Source organism: Rousettus aegyptiacus, unplaced genomic scaffold, assembly GCF_014176215.1.
Source record: "Rousettus aegyptiacus isolate mRouAeg1 unplaced genomic scaffold, mRouAeg1.p scaffold_m13_p_1, whole genome shotgun sequence".
In the NCBI taxonomy this organism is placed as follows: domain Eukaryota; kingdom Metazoa; phylum Chordata; class Mammalia; order Chiroptera; family Pteropodidae; genus Rousettus; species Rousettus aegyptiacus.
In genome coordinates, this window is record NW_023416284.1 from 26,399,054 (window position 1) to 26,419,588 (window position 20,535).

A 20,535-nucleotide genomic window follows, 5' to 3' on the forward strand; every position below is an offset into this window, starting at 1 on the left:
TAACTCCACTCCTGGGTGTATACCCAAAATAACTGCAAGCAAGGACTGAAACAGATACTTGTTCATAGCAGCATTATTAACAAGAGGAAGAAACAATCCAAGTGTCCATCAGTAAATGAATGCATATACAAATGTGGTATATACAAACAATGGAAGATTATTCAGCCATAAAAAGGAATAAAATTCTGTTACTTGCTACAACATGGATGAATCTTAAAATACATTATGCTAAGTGAAATAAATCAAAAACAAAAGGACAAATATTGTATGATTCCACTTATATTTGGTAACTAGAATAGGCAGATTTATAGAGATGGAATGTAGAACAGAGGTTACCAGAATCTGAGCAGAGGAGACTTATGATTTAATAGATTCAGAGTTTATTTGGTCTAATGAAGAAAGTTCTAAAGATGAATAGTGGTGAAAGCTATATAACATTGTAAATGTACTTACTGTGTTTAAATGGTTAAAATAGTAAATTTTTTGTTATGTATATTTACCACAAAAAAATGAAAAGAAACAGGCAACAGATGAATCTGCACCAGGATGTGACAGTCCCATTCATCCACCTCACAAGAGGAATACAAAAAGCTTCAGAGGGACTCTCAAAAAATTAACTTCTGGACTTATAGCATTCCTTTTCCTGGGTAATCCTAGATGTAATCTATTATCTATTTTCTTTATGACCTCTCATTTAGCATGTTTTCAAGCTGACTATCTTCCAATAAACACATCCTTTCTTTGGATGACAATACTATCTATATTTAGCAAGTAATACAGATAGGCTTTGAATTTGAATATTAGCTATGTAAACTTGGACAAGATATTAAATGTCTTTGGACTCAATTTCTGCATCTTTAAAGTGGGAATGATAGCATCTATTCCAAAGAGTTGAGGACTGAATGGCATTATCTATTTTAACAAATTAATATAAATAAGTATCTGATAGATAAGGGGTACTTTCCTACCTCCCTAACTTTTTGTCATATCACTGATCACTGATGAAATCAGTCAGTTTTCTGTATCTTGGCTCCATTGGCATCTACAATACAATCATCGCCACAGCTCTCTGGTTTAGATGGCCTTGCTACTATATTAGAAACCTTCTCTCAAAGGCCAATGTCCAAAGACCAAAGCAAATGCAGACAAATTCGTATTCTGCCTAGCTCATATACCTCTCCTATTAGCATTCCATCCTTCCTGAGGGCAGAGACTATCATAGGCTTATTTTATATTCCACACATTGCCTGACAGAAAAAATAATTTTCTCAATTCTTTAAATTGAATTTTCAACAATTCTAAGTTTTTTTTTATAATAGGATCTTGCATAAATTTCCAAGTATACAAGTTCTATTTCTATACATGTAGTACAAAAACAAAATAAAACAGTAAGTATGATTCTCTTTCAGTGATAAGAAACTAAGCAAAATATATAAGGTGTTACAAAGCATGATAGTGACCATTTCAAAGCCTGCTACACTGTAATTGGCTTGTATTAAAAGTGCCAGAAATAACAGAATAAGTCTGATATCCCACTACAAAGAAATTAAATAATGACATTTATCTAAGGCAAAATTATATTACACAAACTAGGAAAATATCCATTTAATCTCCATTTACAAAGTAACACATCAAATCATGTAATTATCAGAGAATAGCATCAAATCAAAATTCATATTCTTGACTTACTCTTAGATCACACTGGTCAGACATTCAATGTCACCTTCTCTAACTGACCTACACTCCTTCAACTACACCAATTAGGATTACTACCAGAATTTATTTACAAAACATGCTTAGGTATATAACTGGAATTAGGAGACAGAGAACCATAACAGAACAAAGAAATTGAAAGGTTACAGGAAAGGAGGCTAGGACCATTTTAAATAAACTTTCATATTGGTAACTAATGGAACCATCATAGGAGAAAGGAAAGAACCATGTGCTAGGTACTATACTAATAAGCACTTTAAAAATGACTTTTTTTGTTAAAGTATTATATATACTTTTTGAAAAGTACACAGATCATAAGTATAAAATTCTTTGAACTTTTACAATGTGTCTCCAAACTAAGAAAGAGATCATTACTAGTGCTTAAAGTACTCCTTTGTTTTCTTTCTCTGTCATTAACTTCACCCAAGAGTAAATATTTTCTTGACTTCTGTCACCGTAGATTAGTTTGCCTGTTTTAAACTTTATATAAATAAAATTGTATCCCTTGTACTCAACATTTTATTTTTGAGATTTGTCCATGGTGCTCCTTCTAGGCATTTTTATATTTAAAGCACCCAACAATTATGACCTATTTAACTTCAAAACCAAGGTTCTGAAGTCAAACAAAATTAATCAAGGCACCCAAGGTCACATGACTACTAAATGGGAAGGCTAAAATTAAAGACTGTCTAATTTCAAAGTTCATGCTTTTTTAGCTCCATTATGATAGCCCACCATATAGTTTTAAAATATGAGGAAGTCAATCTCTTCCCTAATTTACTTATCATAGGCTATATATATGTGTGTGTATATGTTTATAGATATACATATATATATTTGACAAATTAGTCAAGTACTGTGTAAATATAAGAAATTATTATTAGCACAAGGAAAGAGCTACCCAGGGCAGTGGCTTTCAAACTATTTTTGATTGGGACTCATAGACTTAAATTTAGGAGTTTTTACAACAATATGCATTTCTGAAAAATCTTATATTCTGTTAAAATCATGCAATAAAAAAATGAGCTTACGGGGAAAATAGAGTTAGGAATAGACTATGAAAAGCCCATGGAACTTTGTATCCTTTACACACATACACAAACACCATGAGGACCTGAATCATTAAGAAAAGGTTAAATTAGGATCAATAAACTTAAGAAAAAAAAGTGCAATCCATTTTAGAATAATTTACAACTAAAATGATTTTTTAAAATAAAGTTTTAATGTGTAATGAATGAAACAAACCTGTAACTGTCCAGAACGTTAAGCTTCTAATTGTGACTTACTTCCCAAGGATTTCTGGAATGAAGATTTGAATACATGTCACCATCTGCAGATAGAAGCATTTAACAGAAGCTTTTCATGGTGACAAAATTAAAATCTGAGATCAGAGTCACATGGCTTTGGGGACACATAAGAGATTAATAACCTGTTTACTATTTTGTATCTGTTCACACTGTCCAAGCAGACCATTGAAAGATGCATATGATACAAGGTACCAAAGATCTTAAGATCATCTTTATTAGAGTCTAGGAGTATAGTGTCCTGTATAGAAAACTACCTCCTTAAACACAGAGATCTGAGAATAGATTAAATCCTCTTCTTCTTAGGCCATAGAAACAGGTACATAAAGTAAAGCTACTCAGGAAATTGCTTTGACACCTATTTCTGATTGGAAAATTGGGCTCATTGGCAAAGCCACATCTATAAGACATTCTGTAACTCCCCTAAAGTCTCAGGTTCTTAGCATTAAAAAAATGAGTTATGAATGCTTGGCATTACCCATGGTCTTGTATGAATCTTACAGAATTACAAACTTGGGGCAATTATGGTTTCTCTGTACCAAGAAACTGAGATGCAACTTAGACCTAAACTTGGCTTAGTTCATTCTTTGTCACTGAGTAGTCACTTCCTCAAGGGCTTCAAATTCTTCACCTAAAAAACAGGAGCTCAGAACTCTACAGTACCTTCCCAGGCAGGTCTCATATTTACTATAAGCTAGGGACATGCCTCTGTTTCCTCATCTACCTCGACATGTGTCTGATTTTAAGGCTTCAGAGAAAATCCTGTTATTATTGAAATAAGGGAAATTTAACAAGTGATACCCAGTTTTCCTGTGAGTTACTGAGTCAATTGCCCTGACACCCATTTTTGGTTGGGAAACTTTGAGACTACTTTTTTCTTCATTGTAACATTAAGGCCAGAGACCACAAAGTGGCTTCCAGTGAAATGTGAATCTGAAACAATACAGCAGTCTGAGAAAAGGGCTCTCTTCTTTAGAAAACTGACTTGACTGAGAAGGCATGAAATAATCTTTTAAGTGATATTAAGCTAAGGCATATCACAGATTTTTAAAAATTATTTAGGGTTGATACAAAAAGAATATATAATAAGCATTCCAAATAGCTAAGGCAGAAGAATGGTACTATTTGCTAAGAGAATTTACTAGGAATCTTCTTTATGCTAACTCCTGAAAATATTACCTCTTTAAACATGTCAGAAAATCTCCATATGTAACTATGGAACAAGCAGGCATCGAGAGGCATGAGAAGAGAAAAAGACATATGTCCAGTTTTACTTCAAAATCAAGTTTATGGTTGCTTGGCTTTTTGAGTTTTATTTTATTTTAATCCCAGAAATTTAGCTTTTAGGACACAAGGTGCCTTTCTCGACTTAACTTTTGACCCAATTATTTAATTTATCCCTATTTAAAACCTACTTTAATTTTTCCTCATTTTAAGTCTCTAGGGTTCATTTGACCAGGATTAGTGGTAGGCTTTACTTCAGAGAACAATTTTACATGGTAGTATTAGTACAGAGAACTCCAGATATTTATTTCATCAAAATCATTGACATGTGTCTAACCTGGGCAATACTCTTTTATGTAGAGCAGTGATTCAACTTTTTTCCCACCCTGACACACCTGAAGAATACAAAACATTCCTAATCAGTGAGGGCAGGCTCATTACAGGCACTGATCTGCAACAAGAAGGTAGGAAGTAGAATTAATTTGATGGGGAGGGAGGCTCCATTTGGTGAAGGTTTTTTTGAATCTCTAGGGGTATTTGTGTAATTAGCAAAAGTACCTACCCGAGACCATATGCTTCTTTCACTGTCCTTCCCCAGCTCTAGAGTCTAGAGCAACATCATCCAACAGAAATATAATTCAAGCCACTTATGTCATTTTGAGTTTTCTAGTGGTCACATTTTAAAAGGAAAAAAACAGGTGAAAATAAATCTGATGCATCTTATTTAACACAATATATTGAAACATTATCATTTCAGCCAGTAATCATAAAAATCAATGAAAATACATTCTTTTTTATATTAAGTCTTCAAAATATGTTATGTATTTACAATTATAGCTTATCTCAATTTAGATGCTAAATTTTTATCAGTACTTGATCTGTATTCAAATTTCATAAAATTTATAGTTGAAAAAGAAGATTCATATACTGAATTATTCAAAACATACTTGAAATTTTTCCAAAAACTACATCAAGGTTCAGTTTTTAAATTTAAATTTAATTAAAATTAAGTAAGATTTATAATTTAGTACTTAAGGCACACTAAACACATGGTTATTGTGTTAGATAACCCATATCTAGAGGAAATAAATAATAAAATTAAATGTTAAGTAGTTATTATGTGCCAAGCACTGGCCTAGGCACTCTACTTGTATTAAATCGCTCAATTATCACAACATTACAAGGTAGGTACTATTATTAGCTTCATTTTATTGATGAGGAAACCAGTGGAGAGAGGTGTCTTATAATTTGCCCGAAGCTACACAGCTAGTAAATGGTGGAGCCCGATTCAGATTCAAAGTAAGGTAGTTTGCCCCATTTCCTGTTTCTGAGGTTTAGGGTTTTTCCAGAAAAACTGAGCTATGAGTATGCTCTAGGAGTAAATGCAACCTTTTGCCTATGTTTGGTTAGAGGCTCTCAGCACTGGCTGACTTTTGCCATTAGATGTCCCTATCTTGATTATATGTTGATGTAAATTAGATGTCGCACCCATGCTTAAAATCTTCCAAAGGCTTCCCATAGCACATAAAATTTAATCCAAGTACCTTACCCTGATCCACATCATCCTACATGATCCGACCCCTATGTCCTCCACCTCCTCTCCTGCTCTCAACATTCACTTACTCCAGCCACACTGGCCTTCTCTGCCCCTGATACAGGACAAGCTCCTTATTACCTTAGAGCCTGTATACTATCTGGAATGCTCCACCCCATATTTATATGGCTGGCTTATCATTCAGGTCTTAGCTTAAATGTCACCTCCTCAGACAACCCTTCCCTGACCACTCAATCTAAAGTAGTCACCCAACTCTACGATATCACTTACTTCCCCACAGTAATTAGCACCATTTAATAAATTTTCCTTGTCTATTTGTCTCCTCCACTGGGGCCTTGCCTGTGTTATTTATGCAGCATTATATCCCAGCACTTGGAATAGTGCCTGGTACAGAAGAGGCACTCAGTAGTATTTTTGAATGAAATGAATAAATGCTAATCATTAAGATAAAAAGGCATAACATTAAAAACTACATGACCAGAATGACTACTTTCTTAATTTAAAAAATAATATATTTGGATGGTCTGTAATTTAAACTCATAGATGTTTTCTGAGAGAGAAAAAGTTACAGAAAATCTCTTAAAACAAAAACAAGCTGGGTCAAGTAGCTCTCAGCAACTCTCATATCTGACAGGATCATTACATAAAGGTAATAAGATGATGAAAGGGGATGAGAGAATAAAATTCAGTTTTTCAAAGACTTTTCTGAGTATAGTCCTCATAGCTTATTAAAGAAATCTACACGACACAAAGGCAAATTCTGATTAAAACTCATTTAAAAGACATGCATTGAGATGACAAAAGATTTTTAAAATACAAGAAAATACACAGCTCTCAGCAGCACTGGAAAATAGGGAAGAGTACCATCAAAGAATCAGAAACTTTGAAGAAGTTCTGTAACATATTATTTAAATACAGCTATATAATGGAGAAAATCAATCAACTGCTGAGAGCTTCTAACAAACATAGGATTGTATTTACTCCGAGAGCATACTAGACAGACCAACTGTCCTGGGAAAAAAACCCGAGCTAAGAAACAAGAAATGGAAGTTGATGGAAAGAATTTAAGACCTTGCTAATTAGCACCTTACTCTCTATGCAAACAAAGCTTCTAGCAGCAGTGTTTGCCACTAGGCATAAAATGTACATTATTATTTTTAGTAATTTTTAAATACTTTAAAAAAAGAAAAAGACAACAAGTACTACTATAAAGAATCTACTCTAAACGTGAAGGCAATCTCAAGAAAATGCAGTAGGATGAGTTAAGGTTAGAAATGATAGTGTAGGAGTACTTCTTGAAGCTACTTTCTTTCTCAAAGCTCAACATTGGGCAATAGTGGGAAGGTGGATAGGCTAGTTCAAAGAGACTAAAGGAAAGGATGAACAGTAATTGTTTTTTGAGCACTTTTATGTATGATGACCATTTCATCACAAAAAATCTGGAAAGTAGGTGATATTACCTCCATTACACATATGCACCCACACACATTCATGCCCCTAAGACTCAGAGAGTACCTTAACCAAATTACTTGGGTATCAGTGGATACTAAGCCTGATCAAGCCTGGGACCAAAATATGCATATACGTTATTCTTCCTAAAAATCTACCTAAAATCTAAATCTATTTCATTTATTTTCCACAAGTATCCAAGAAAGTGATTCTATCTCAGCTTTACTTGGAGAGGCACTTTAAATAACATGTGAAATATACTTTATAAAACATACTTTTTATAATGTACAAAATATAAATGACTTCCAATTTCAATCCTTTATACTTTTCAAAGTTAACTGACATATTATCTTATTTGTATTTTAATTATTTGTATACAACTTTTACAATTTTATTAGCACTATTAATTCTCTTGAAATTAGGATGCAGATCCAATTCATTTCTATACTCATTGTAACAGTGCCTTGGATAGTAGTTTAATAAATGTTTACTTAACAGAAAGAATGTGATCCTCACAATAGATACGCAAGGTGGCTAGGACACGTATTCACATTATTCTTATTAAATACTTGAAGAAACAGAAGCAGAGTAAACGGTGACGCTATTTCTCAACTAAAAAGCTTTCTTGTTGGGCTAAGTCTAGTCTTTTCTGACTGCACCACTGACTCAAACAAGATACCAAACCTGTCTTTCCAATTGAGAGTATGGCAGGGTGTCCAGAGAAAAAAGGTTTAGTTATCTTATTTTTAAAATGTTTGGAAAATCCTGAAATATGGATCTTAATTTGAATATAAATGTTTGTAAACTTTCTGATTTCTTTCTGTTTTATTGGGACAGAGTGGTAAAAGGAAAATAAAAGTGCTTCTTAAAAATTCTAAACTTGGTTATAAGCTACCTAAAACAAACAAACAGAAATTGAACTATAACAACTACTATTGATATGCAGCTCTTGGGAGCAATTCTATGTACATATATTATTTCATATGATTTTCCATACTATCTAGTGAGAAATTACCATTATTCCTATTTCACTGATAAGCGAATTTTAGTTAGTTTAGAGAGTTATTAGATAGTTGAACTTGGATTTACTATAATCTAGGTCATGCTCCTTGCAGTATACTATGTTACTTGCTTGCACAAAACTAATCGATGGCATATATATGCGACCAGAATAATTCTAAAATAAACAGCCTCCGTATAAAATCCTATAGACTCATGTAGTCTATAGAACAAAATTCACCAAAGTTCCTGGCATTACATACATAGCCCTTTGAAACCTAAATCCTTCAAGATTTGGTCCCTGACTACTTCTCCAGCCTTCCATCTATGCATCTTCTTCTCTACCTTCTTGCCTTAAGTTATTATAAATGATCTACAGCCCTCAACTCATTTGTAACGAAATCCCTTTTTACATTATACACTCAACTTGTCAACTTACTCATCTTTCAAAATTTAACTCAGAAATCAATGTACCCTTAGCCTTCTTAGCTCTTTTCCCTATAATCATTTCTTCTTCTGTGCTATATTAATATCTGGTTCATACTTATAGCATTTAAATACCATATTACAATCATTTGTTTATATACTTCTCCTTCCTATTTGACAGTGAAGCCCTAAGGGATGTCTTATTCATGTTTACATCCCTAGGGTCTAATACACTACCTGACAGTAGTAGGCATCAGATAGATGCATGTTTGAGTTGAATTCAAATACACTCACTTAAAAATTACATAAGTGTTAAAAAAGGACTTGGATTTTGCATATAAATGTTTGAAAGGGGAAAAAGAGGCCAAAATCTTTTAACTGAACTGTGTCTAACAATGGCTAGAAGGTCCCTGCTAGTACACTGTGCCCCAGCTGGGCCTCTAGAAGGTTCATTACTTTCATATTACCACTGTGGCAATTTATTAATGAGCTCAGTGCAAGCAAGATAAATTGAAATGACAGCCCTGGCAACTAACATCTCTTATTTATCACTAGAGCTAGTCTCTCGCTAGCAGTGCCATGGATAAGCCTTCTTCAAAGCAAAACAATATTTAGAGCATATTCTAAGAGACCTGCAAACACTGTGGCTGGCACTGAGGGGAATTCAAAAAAGTATCAGTCCTCATTAGGATAGTTATTAAAAAATAACTAAAAACTGGAAAACGCAGTATCCTTGGAAGTAATGATAAAGAACTCATTATATAATTTATCATCTGAGTCAATTTCCTATCCAACGACTAATTCAAGGGTCACTTGGTTCGCCCTTCTTGGTTCACCCTGATGGAGGCAGGTGTTAATAACAGTATGCATGAGGAGGAAACCAAGAACCAGTACTAGGCGTGCTGGCAGAAGAAAGGTCTATAAAACTAAAGCTCCTACCCCTCTAAAAGTCTGAAGGCCTCCTGGTATCAAGACATCCCTACCAATGATTTAAGGCTGGCTCTACAGAGATAAAGCCAAATCACAAGCTGTTAGCACAAAAGAGTAAACTTTATAGTGCAACCAGACAGAAATATATGTAAAAAAGAGAAAAATAGCAGAAACCCTATAGTTACAGGGAGATACCACTAATAGCTATAGTACCTCCAGGTAACCCCCCTGTTTTGGCTTCTTAGGGTTGCCATAACAAAGTACCATAAACTGGATGTAATAAACAACAGAAATTTATCTTCTCATAGTTCTAGAGGCTAGAAGTCTGAAATAAAGGTGTTGGCAGGGTCATGCTCTCTTTGAAGTCTGCAGAAGATCCTTCCTTGCCTCTTCCACCTCCATCAGCCTTTGGAAACTAACATAGATTTTCGTACTGATGACAGTGGAGTGCTACATGAACAAATACTTAAATATAAAGAAGTGGCTTCCTTATATTTAAGAGAGTGGACAGAGAAAACCCAGATTGCCTTGAAGAGATGGTCTGTAGAAATATGAACATTAAAGGCACTTCCCGTGAGGCTTTAGAAGGAAATGATGAACATGTTATTTGTCAATAAAGGAAAGACAATTCTTATTTTCATGGAAGAAAACTTGTCTGAATTGTTTTCATCCACTGGGTGAACTCGTAAGTGATGAACTTAGATATTTAGTTGCAGCGATTTCTAAGCAAAGTGTTGAAATGTGGCCTTGTTTCTCCTTGGTGCTTATAGTAATATATGAGAAGAGATAAACTGAAGAAAAAACTGTTAAGTAAAAAGGAATGAGCACTTGATGATTTGGAAAATTCTCTGCCTATTCAGACAGCGTGTTCTGGAAACAGGTTCAAGGGTGTGACTGGACAATCATTATCCTGACTCATGGATACAATCAACTATCTCAGAAGCTAGGAATAGAGATATGGTTATACATAGATACACACACACACACATATATATGTATACATACACACACACATATATATATGCACGTGTGTATGTGTATGTATACAGGAATAGAGATATGGTTACACACACACGCACACATGGTTATCCAGGAAAGATCTGTAGAGAACCCCTTATTAACCAATGTCGCCTCAATAAATTTAATTAAAAAAAAAAAGATGGTTTGAACCCCATGAATTGCATGGGAGACTGACAAAGTTTTTGAGAATTTCATACAAGCAGAAGTATGGCCAGCCTGGACTGAAAGGGAGAGAAACGAAATGAAGAATAACACCAAGGGCACTGTGACAGATGTAGATGCTAAGTCAGTGGAACCCTTTGAGGCTAGAAGGGTGGTGCTGCCCCAGCAGGCCAGAGGACAGAGCATCTAGCCACACTGGATTCCTCCCAGGCCTTGAGATCAAATAGAATCTGCCCTGATGGGTCATGAATTGCTTTAGCCTAGAGATCATTTTAGAACTTCCCGTGATAGAGTCTCACTTTATTTATATAATTTAGAAAATAAGGTCTGTGATTTTTAAAAAGTTGATTATATTTAGATGAGATTCTGGACTTGAGCTGATTCTAGAATGGGTTGAGACTTTGGGAGATGTTGAGATGGGCTGAATGTCTTTTGCACAAAAGGACACGAATTTGGGGGCGGGGTGGGGGGAGCAGAGGGTAGGCTGTTATGGCTTAAACTGTGTTTCCCAAACTGTGTACTCCTGGTACCTGTGAATGTCCCAAGAGTGTGATGTGCCTTGATTCCATGGAGAAAGAGTGTATGGAAGGTCTGTGTTTGGGACTCTCCCAGAATTCACCCTATGTGTGTCTCTTCATTTGGCTGTTTTTGATTTATATCCTTTATAATAAACCTGTAATCATAAGTATGGCACTTTCTTGAGTTCAGTGAGTTGTTCTAATGAGTTACTGACCCTGAGATAGGTCCTAGGAACCCCCCAAAGTTAGGCTAGATTATTAAAAGTTCCATAAACAACAACAGGGATAAATCTTGAGCTATTATGTAAGGGAATTAAGCCAGTCATAAAAGGACAAATACTGTATGATTTCCACTCATCCAAGGTATTTGGAGTAGTCAAAATATATAGTCTGTCACAGAGACAGAAAGTAGAATGGTAGTTGTCAGGGGCTGAAGGGAAAGGGAAATGGGGAATTTTTGTTTAATGAGTACAGAGATTCGGTTTTGCAAGATGAAAAAGTTCTGGAGATGGATGGTGGTGATGGGTGCACAACACTGTGAATTTATTTAATGCCACGGAATTGTACACTTAAAAATGGTGAAAGTGGTAAATTTTATGTTATGTATATTTTACCACATTTTTAAAATAATTATTTTTAAAAGCTCTGTAAGCTACATTAAGATCAAGAGGAAGCACATGAAGACTGTAAGTAAAATGAGCTATGACAACTCTTCCTGTGGCAGTAACGAGCTCAATGAGAACAGTTCTACAGTGAAAAACAATGCGGTGGGGCGAAGGTGGAATGGAATTCTTTAATTAATACCTGAAAATGGCATTCCATAATTTACATAATAAAGTTCGTAGAAAGAAGTAAAAAAAAAGAAATAAAGTGTAATTTTCAGACTTCGAATTAAAAAAAAATGAATCATAAAAGCCACATGAAAAATGGATTAAAGGGGAGCCAGAGCAGTTGCAGGCAGAGTAGTTAGGATGCAACTATAGAAATTCAGAGGACAGAAGCTTGGAGTTAGGATGGTAGCAATGAAGATTCATTCATTCATTCATTCAACAAATATTTAATGAATATGATTATATGCCAAGTACTGATAGATATCAAATATAAGAATAGGATCTGCAAGATCCCCTCCCATGGAACTTGTAAAGAAATAAACAAATAAATAATTACATTTTGTGATTAAGTGCTAAAACAGAAACGAACTAACTGTGGAAGGGCATAAGGGAGGCCTCCATTGGGAGATGATTTCTGAGCTGAGAAAGCACTAACCAAGAATCAAGGGAAGCCCTCCAGGGGCAGAGGGAACAGCTTGTGCAGTCTCAGAGACAGGAAAAGAGCTTCATATATTTAAGGAACAAAAAAGAAGCCAGTGTGACTGGAATTTAACTGGGGGATGGTGGCATCGCATGAAATTGGTTAAGAAAGTAGGCTCTGTATCATACAGATCATAAGGAAAAATAATGTTTGCACTTTTAGTGCAATAGGAAGCTACTGAAGAATTTTTGGCAAGGAGATGATCTATGGAAATTCACTGGTGGGAGGTGGGGTGCAAAAGTAGAAGCATAAAAACCATTTAGGGGGTTAACACAATGACCAAAAGAACTATGGTGGCCTAAGCTAGAAAACAGAAGTGGTGATGGTTAAGGGTGGAGAGAGTCATTAGATATTTAGGATACAGTCCTAGCCATACTGAAAATGGAGACTAAGGCATTTTAAAAATAAGTGTCATTTTTTAGGCCTGGGAAAATAGATGAATTAGGAGGTTGTTCATTGAAATAGGCAACAATGAGCAAGCATCAGAATCACCAAGAGCAGGGGTCTCCAACCCTCAAGCTGCAGACCAGTACTGGTCAGTAGCTGTTAGGAGCCAGACCGCATGGCAGGTGAGAGGTGGGTGAGCAGCTAAGCTTCACCTGTATTTGCAGCCGCTCCCCAGCACTAGCATCACTGCCTCAGCTCCACCTCAGATCATCAGCCATTAGATTTTCATAGGAGCACTGGTCCCTGGTGACAAAAAGGTTGGGGACCACTGAACTAGAGAGTTTTTTTTAAATCTTAATTCCTGTGTTCCATTCCATGAAAGATCCTAGTTTTTTTTTTTTTTTTTTTTTTTTTTGGTATATGGGTATATGGGGTTTTTAATTTAAACATCTCTCCAGGTGTTTCTGATATTCAGCAAGGTTTGTAAATCACTGCTATAGACAAAGAGTTGGTTTCTATTGCTTACAACCAAAAGAATCCTTATGAAACAAACTGGTATGGGGAGAGGGGTGGTATAAATGAGTCCCTAAATTGTAGAATTGACTGGATCAAGGTTTGGGAACAGAACACTGCAGACTCATCTCATGCTGAGAGGCTGGCCATTCTCATGTGGTAGGAGACAGCTGATCAAATTGTGGTCTATTTTGTACCAGGACTCACCACTACTGGGGTATGCTGCAAAAAGAGACTTGGTAGGAAAACATATTGATGTAATGCACATTGGCTATACAAACAGCCTTCGATCAGTACCTAAAAATAAGAAACTGCTTAATATGAAATAAGGGAAATATTAAAAATATTTAACCATCTGTAAGGTCATATCAGTATGTATTGGAAAATATCAGTCTCAAGTTAAACAGGTCACTCTGAAAGCACTGGGAAGAAAACATGGCTTTCCCCTCCAAAAATTCATTCTGCCTAGAGCCTGCACAGGAATCTTGCTGAATCTGAAAACTACCCAGGGCTAAAAATGGTACAAGCAAATGCAGAAAGGCAGGACCTACAACTGTGGATAAGATTGAGACTTAAGGGAGTCTTTAAATATTTAAAAACTAGGACACTGATTTTTTTCAGAAAGATCACCAAGGGCACTACCCCGAATTTTCTGAAACAGAATCTTCAAGTCAGGTTATCCATTACTATTATTATTATTTAAATATTTATTCCCATCTCCCCTCTCCTCTCCCCTTTAAGCTCATTCTCTGAGTCTGTCTTTGTCTTTTTATTAAATTCCAAATATTACTGAAATCATACAGTATTTGTCTTCCTCTGACTTATTTCATTTAGCATAATACCTTCCAGGTTCAATCATGTTGTTGCAAATGGCAAGATTTCGTTTTTATTGCTAAATAATATTCCATTGTGTATACACCCACATATATACCACATCTTCTTTATCTATTCATCTATTGATGGAAATCTAGGGTTCTTCTATATCTTGGCTATTATTAGTAATGCTACAATGAACACAGGGGTGTATACATCTTTTCAAACTAGTGTTTTCATTTTCTTTGGATAAGTACCCAGAAGTGGAACTGTTGGATTGTGTAGTAGCTCTATTTTTAATTTTTGAGGAATCTCTATACTGTTTTCTACATGGCTTCACTAATTTACAATCCCACCAACAGTGTATGAAGGTTCCCTTTTCTCCACATCTTCATCAGTACTTATTTGTTGATTTACTAATGAAAGCCATTCTGGCAGGAGTGAGGTGATATCCCATTACGGTTTTAATTTGCATTTCTCTGATGATAAGTGATGTTGAGCATCTTTTCATACCTGTTGGCCATCTTTATGTCCTCTGCTCATTTTTTAAAATTTTTATTTTTTTATGGTGACATTAATGAAATCCAGTAAGTTTCAGCTGTACATTTTAACAGTCAGGTGTGTGTGTGTGTGTGTGTGTGTGTGTGTGTGTTCATGTGTGTGTGTGTGTGTGTATTTTTTACACTGTGTGTTCACTTCCATAGTTAGATTTGTCACCACATATTTAACCCCCTTTACCTCATCTACTTCCCCTCTCCCTCCACTTCCTACCCTTCGGTAACTACTAGTCTATAGTACATGTCCATGAGTCTCTGTTTGTTTGTCCTGTTCATTTGTTGCTTTTACGTTAATATCCCACATATATCATGTGATTTTCAACTTTTTCTGTCTGGCTTATTTCACTTAGCATGATTAGATTACCTTGAGGTCCGTCCATGTTGTCACAATTAGCAATCATCCTCTGCCCATTTTTTAAATTGGGATGTGTGTGTGTGTGTGTGTGTGTGTGTGTGTGTGTGTGTGTGTGTGTTCAGCCATATTAGTTCCTTATATATTTTGGATAGTAACCTCTTATTGGATGTATCATTTTCAAATGTCTTCTCCCATTCAGTGGGTTGCATTTTCATTTCATTAACAGTTTCCTTCACGGTGCAAAAACTCTTTAGCTTAATGTAGTCTCATTTGTTTTTTCTTTTGTTGCCCTTGCCCAAAGAGACATATCCAAAAAGATATTGCTAAGAGAGATGTCAAAGATTTTATTGCCTAAGTTTTCTTCTAGGAGTTTTATGGTTTCAGGTCTTACAGTTAAGTCTTTAACCCACTTTGAGTTTATTTTTTTTATAGGGTGTAAGTGATCCAATTTAATTTTTTTGCATATATCTGTTCAGTTTTCCTGACACCACTTATTGAAGAGGTAGTTTTTACTCCATTGTATATCCTTATATCCTTGGTCATAGATTCATTGACTATATAAATGAGGATTTATTTCTGGGCTCTCTATCCTATTCCATTGATCTATCTATACATCTATTTTTATGCCAGAACCATATTGTTTTGATTACTGTAGCTTTATAGTATAGTTTAACATCAGGGAGCATGATATCTCCCATCTTGCCATACTGTATGAAAGGGCAATTGTTATTTCCCAGTAATGGAGAGGAAGGGCATTATAATAATATTTACTCAGAACATACTATGAGCCCACCACTGTACCAGAAATCACCAGGGTATACAATGGGCACTGAAAGTTTAAGACATTTCCTTGCCTTCCAGGATCTTGTGCTCTTTAATTTGTAGAAAAGGCAAAACTTAGAAACACATCAGGACTGCTGAATCTGATCAATGGAATAATCTAAAAATCTTTTTGGCATATTAGGGGTTACAGCAGACATGAGATTTAAGTCTCTATCCATCATACAACAAAACTATTTCCAAAACAAGATTAGTGTAAAATATAGTACCCTTTCAACATAAGGTAGAGGAACATACAAAAAAGTATAATAAAAATCATCTATTAACTCAAATTTAGATTTAACTATCAAGTATTGAGCACTTACAATGTAAACATTTACTATATTAGGCATCTAAATATTGATTTTCATTAATAATCAGAACACCAGCACATTAGTTGACATTTCTCTTTTCGGGCTAATGATTTATTTAAATGTCATCATTAGGGGATTTAGCAAATAAAAAGAAAATTATTAGTACTGAGAATCAAGAAGTTGACAAAAATATTACTTAACATTTCACCAAATTCAACTAGTAGGTCTCAAGAAGATAACTTTGACATCTAAGTGTCAAGGTCAGCATAAAAAAATCTATTTTCTGTTAAGGCGGCCCAAACAACCAATTCTTATTTATTAAGGAAAGTTACATTACATAATAAAACTGGAGGTATTGTGGAAATCTGAAGGTTAAGAGCAGGGGAGTTTGGAGTACAGGTTCTGGAGCAATATAGAAGGAAGAAAATTACAAGTTCTTATGGTATTTGTTTAATAATATTTTCTAAGCTTTCTGTAGAGAGAGGACATCTAGGGTTATTAAATAACTATGTCCTTACAGACTATGTCCTTGAAGACAGATTTCTGTGAGTGGTTTCCTGTAAAGGTAGGTACAACTATAACTAATGATGAAGATACACTTAGTAGAAGAACTGTATACTCTGTGATTGAGAGTTCTCAAAAAGTTTTTTCTTAAAATCAAATCCAAGACTTCGAAATTGTTTTCAAGACTTATACTAATTATAAAGCATTTGCAGAAAAAAGACCCAACCCACACTCAATATATAGCAGTAATAGGCAGAAGCACTTTTTTTGGTGTCACACAAACAACTCAAATAAAATAATATTCCTCTGTGAACTGAATCATTTTTTGTTCACAAGCTAATGCAGAGACTTAGCGACAATCCTCCCAAATAATTGTACTGTGTTTTCAATTAACAAGAAATATTATGTGGTAAGAATTTTTTACATTTGTCTGAGTCCACTCTGTTGACTAAACACTTGGCATATTTTTGTCATCTACATGTACAAGCCACTGAGGTGGAAAAAGTTTATGTGACATCCATCTAGCATACACTTTGGTGTATGAATCTATCAACAGACAGCAGCTTGTTGGTCCCACCAAATGAGCCAACCAAACTGGAAACGTTTTATGAAGAAATGTGCTTTAATTAAATTCCCCAAAAATAGCATGTAAAATTATTTTAATTTTATTATAACTTTTTAAAAATATGATTTTATTTTAGGACAATTTTAGATTTGCAGGAAATCTACAAAGATAGTTCAGAGTTCCCATGTACTCTGTACAGTTTCCTCTATTATTAACCTCTTACATTAGTATTGTACATTTGTTGCAATTAATGAACCAATATTGAAATATTATTAACTAAAGTCCATATTTTATTGAGACTTCCTTAGATTTTACCTAATATCCTTTTTCTGCTTCAGGATCCCATTCAGGAAACCACATTACATTTAGTTGTCATGTTTCCTTAGGTTCCTTTTGGGTGACAGTTTCTCACACTTTCTTTATTTGATGACCTTGATAGTTTTGAGGAATAATTGTCAGGTATTTTGTAGAATGTCTTTCAACTAGGAATGGTCTGATGTTTTTCTCATGATTAGACTAGAGTTATAGCTTTTAAGGAGGAAGACCACCTAGGTAAAGTTATAATAATTTTTATCCCAACTATCCTCTGGATAGTCAGCTCATCAAAGGAAGGAACCACATCTTGCCTAAATCACAAAGCCAGTGACTTGAATTGGGACTCACAGAACTGGTAGATTGATTGAGTCAGTACTATTCTGATATCCACATCTTTATTATCTTGGTACCCCTTACTGTACCTCAGAGAACAATGATTTTTTGGTTATTGTTATCCAATGGTCTCTTTGTATATATTCCTACTTTATTTCCCTAGAAACTTTCACACTGCTGACTATTCCTTTTTGAAACTTAACTGTTGTTCCCTTGGCATTCAAACCACCATTTTCTCCTGATTTTGCTTATCATGTAGAGATTCAGAGTATACCTAACTGGCCAAGAACACAGAGTTGGGACCTAGAATACCAGAGTTCAAATCCTGGTTTTACCGCTTATTAACCCTGTGACCTTGGACAGGTTACTTAACTCTTAAGTGCTTATTTTCCCACCTGAGAGAACTATTTGAATTTTTATGTATATAAATATGCACAGTAAATGCTATACAGATATTTGCTATTATTTTTGCTTCCATTCTTAGTCTCTTCCTTGACTGCATATTTTGATCTCCACATACTCTACCTGGGGGATTCCATACATTCAAAGAAGTCTTTACTTCTGCCTCTCTAGAAGGCCTTCTTCCTTCTCCTTACTTTCTACCTGGTGAATTCTTTCTCAACCTTTAAGATCTAGTTTGAATGTCATTTTCTCTCTCCCTAGAACCTTTCCAAAGATCACCTCCCTCCTTCTGCCTTGGAAGTCAGTTGTTCCTGCCCTTGTGTTCCCATAATACTCTGCATATATTTCAATGAGAGCACTTGTTACATTAGATTGAATGAGGTTGAGCCATTTATAATTACTTATGTTAGAACATTTTAGACCTATAAAATAGCAACTTTACATGATTTATTGTAATAACATCTCTTCATATTTCTGCTACCTTCTCCCTCCCTACATTATACTCATAACAAGGACTACATGCTATTATTCTTTAAAAGTACATATATTATACAATATTTCAGATATATAAACTGGTATATAGAATGGACACCCTTAAATCCACAAACTAGCTGAAAAAAAAATATTAACACAATTTCAGCCCCTGTGTGCTCTTCCCAGCATTATTACCCTTCAGAGATACCACTTATCCTTAATTTGATATTTATCATTACCATGCATCTCTTTGAACAATTATTATGTATGTATGCTTCCCTAGATAATCACACATTTTAAGCTTCACATAAATGTGTTCTGCCATTTGCTTTGCTTATTCAACGTTTATATGTGAGATTCACCCACATTACTATATAGATCTAGTTCATTCATTTTCATTATTGTGTGTAATTCCGGTAGGTAAATATACCACAATATTTTCATTCATTTATTGATAGACATCTGAATCTTCTATTTGAATTTTCTGCTATAATAAGGTTGTATGACTATTTCTGCATGTTTCTTTACATATACATTGGAGAGTTTCTAAATGGTACTTACCTAGTAGTAAAATTGTTGGATTGTAAGTTATGTGCATTTTAGTTTTTATAGATATTGCCCAGTTGTTATTCATTATGGTTTTGCAACTTCTATTCCCATCAATAGTTCAGGAGTCCCCTTAACTCCACATTCCCCCCAATATTTGGGATTATCACATTTAATTTTTGCCAGTCTAACAGGTGTGAAATGACATCTCATTAAAGCTTTACTAAGCCTATAATTACTAGTAAATGGCTAATAAACATTTAAATTGCCTCTTTTATGCCTTATCATTTTTCTATTGATCTGTCTTTTTCTAATATATTTGTAGTAATTCTCTGTTATTACAGATAGCAATATTTGGGCTATTTTGTGTGCCACAAATATATTCTTTAACTCTGTGGCTTATTATTGCATTCAAAATATTATAGCATTCATCTTTGCCACTAAACATAGCATAGTATCTGGCAGTTAGTGGACATTAATACTTGTTGAAGGAATGAAAAAGTGAATACACATAAATTAGACAATATTTTTAAGCTCCTATATTTACTTATTTTGGAATTGTGACCCTCTATGCCTGCTAGGCTTTATAAACTTTCACACTCCCAAACTCATTTTAAAAATCCATTTATTTTTAAAGAAATAAATTTAACTTGTTTGGAGGCTTTCCAGCAGTCTCTTGAGGTAGTAAGACAGAGCACCAAAAAAATCAGAGTTGGATGTGTAAAACTCTAAATCCTCTAAGACAATGATTGTCTGCTCTCTTCTCAAATATCTCCAAGAACAAGTATGCTGCCTCTCATGTTTTCTATTATACTTTTACAGGACATAATGACTAAAATAGCCTTTATTTCCATCACGTCTGAATGCCCCAGAGGAAATTCGACAAAAGCACAAGCATAAAGCAATTATAATAAAAAACACTCACCAATGAGCAATGGACATAGTGATTAAAATAAATACACTATATATGCTTTAATTTTCAAAGCTAACATTTGAAACATTTAATGTAAATGCAGGAGGGGAAATG

At 34.7% G+C, this 20,535-nt stretch overlaps 1 protein-coding gene across 7 annotated transcripts in view; it reads right to left on the reverse strand.

The window, feature by feature from the left end:
* Positions 1–20,535, reverse strand: part of SCMH1 (Scm polycomb group protein homolog 1) — a 140,580-nt gene that overhangs the window by 110,819 nt on the left and 9,226 nt on the right. For 3 of the 7 annotated variants that reach the window (XM_036232626.1, XM_036232665.1, XM_036232596.1), the window contains exon 1: positions 2,959–4,974. The exons of 2 other annotated variants lie outside the window; for them this stretch is intronic. The gene's annotated coding sequence lies outside the window, so the exon portion shown is untranslated. Of the gene's footprint in view, positions 1–2,958; positions 4,975–20,535 lie in introns of those variants that run through there. 2 more of the 7 variants (XM_036232600.1, XM_036232654.1) reach the window with 2 other exon arrangements.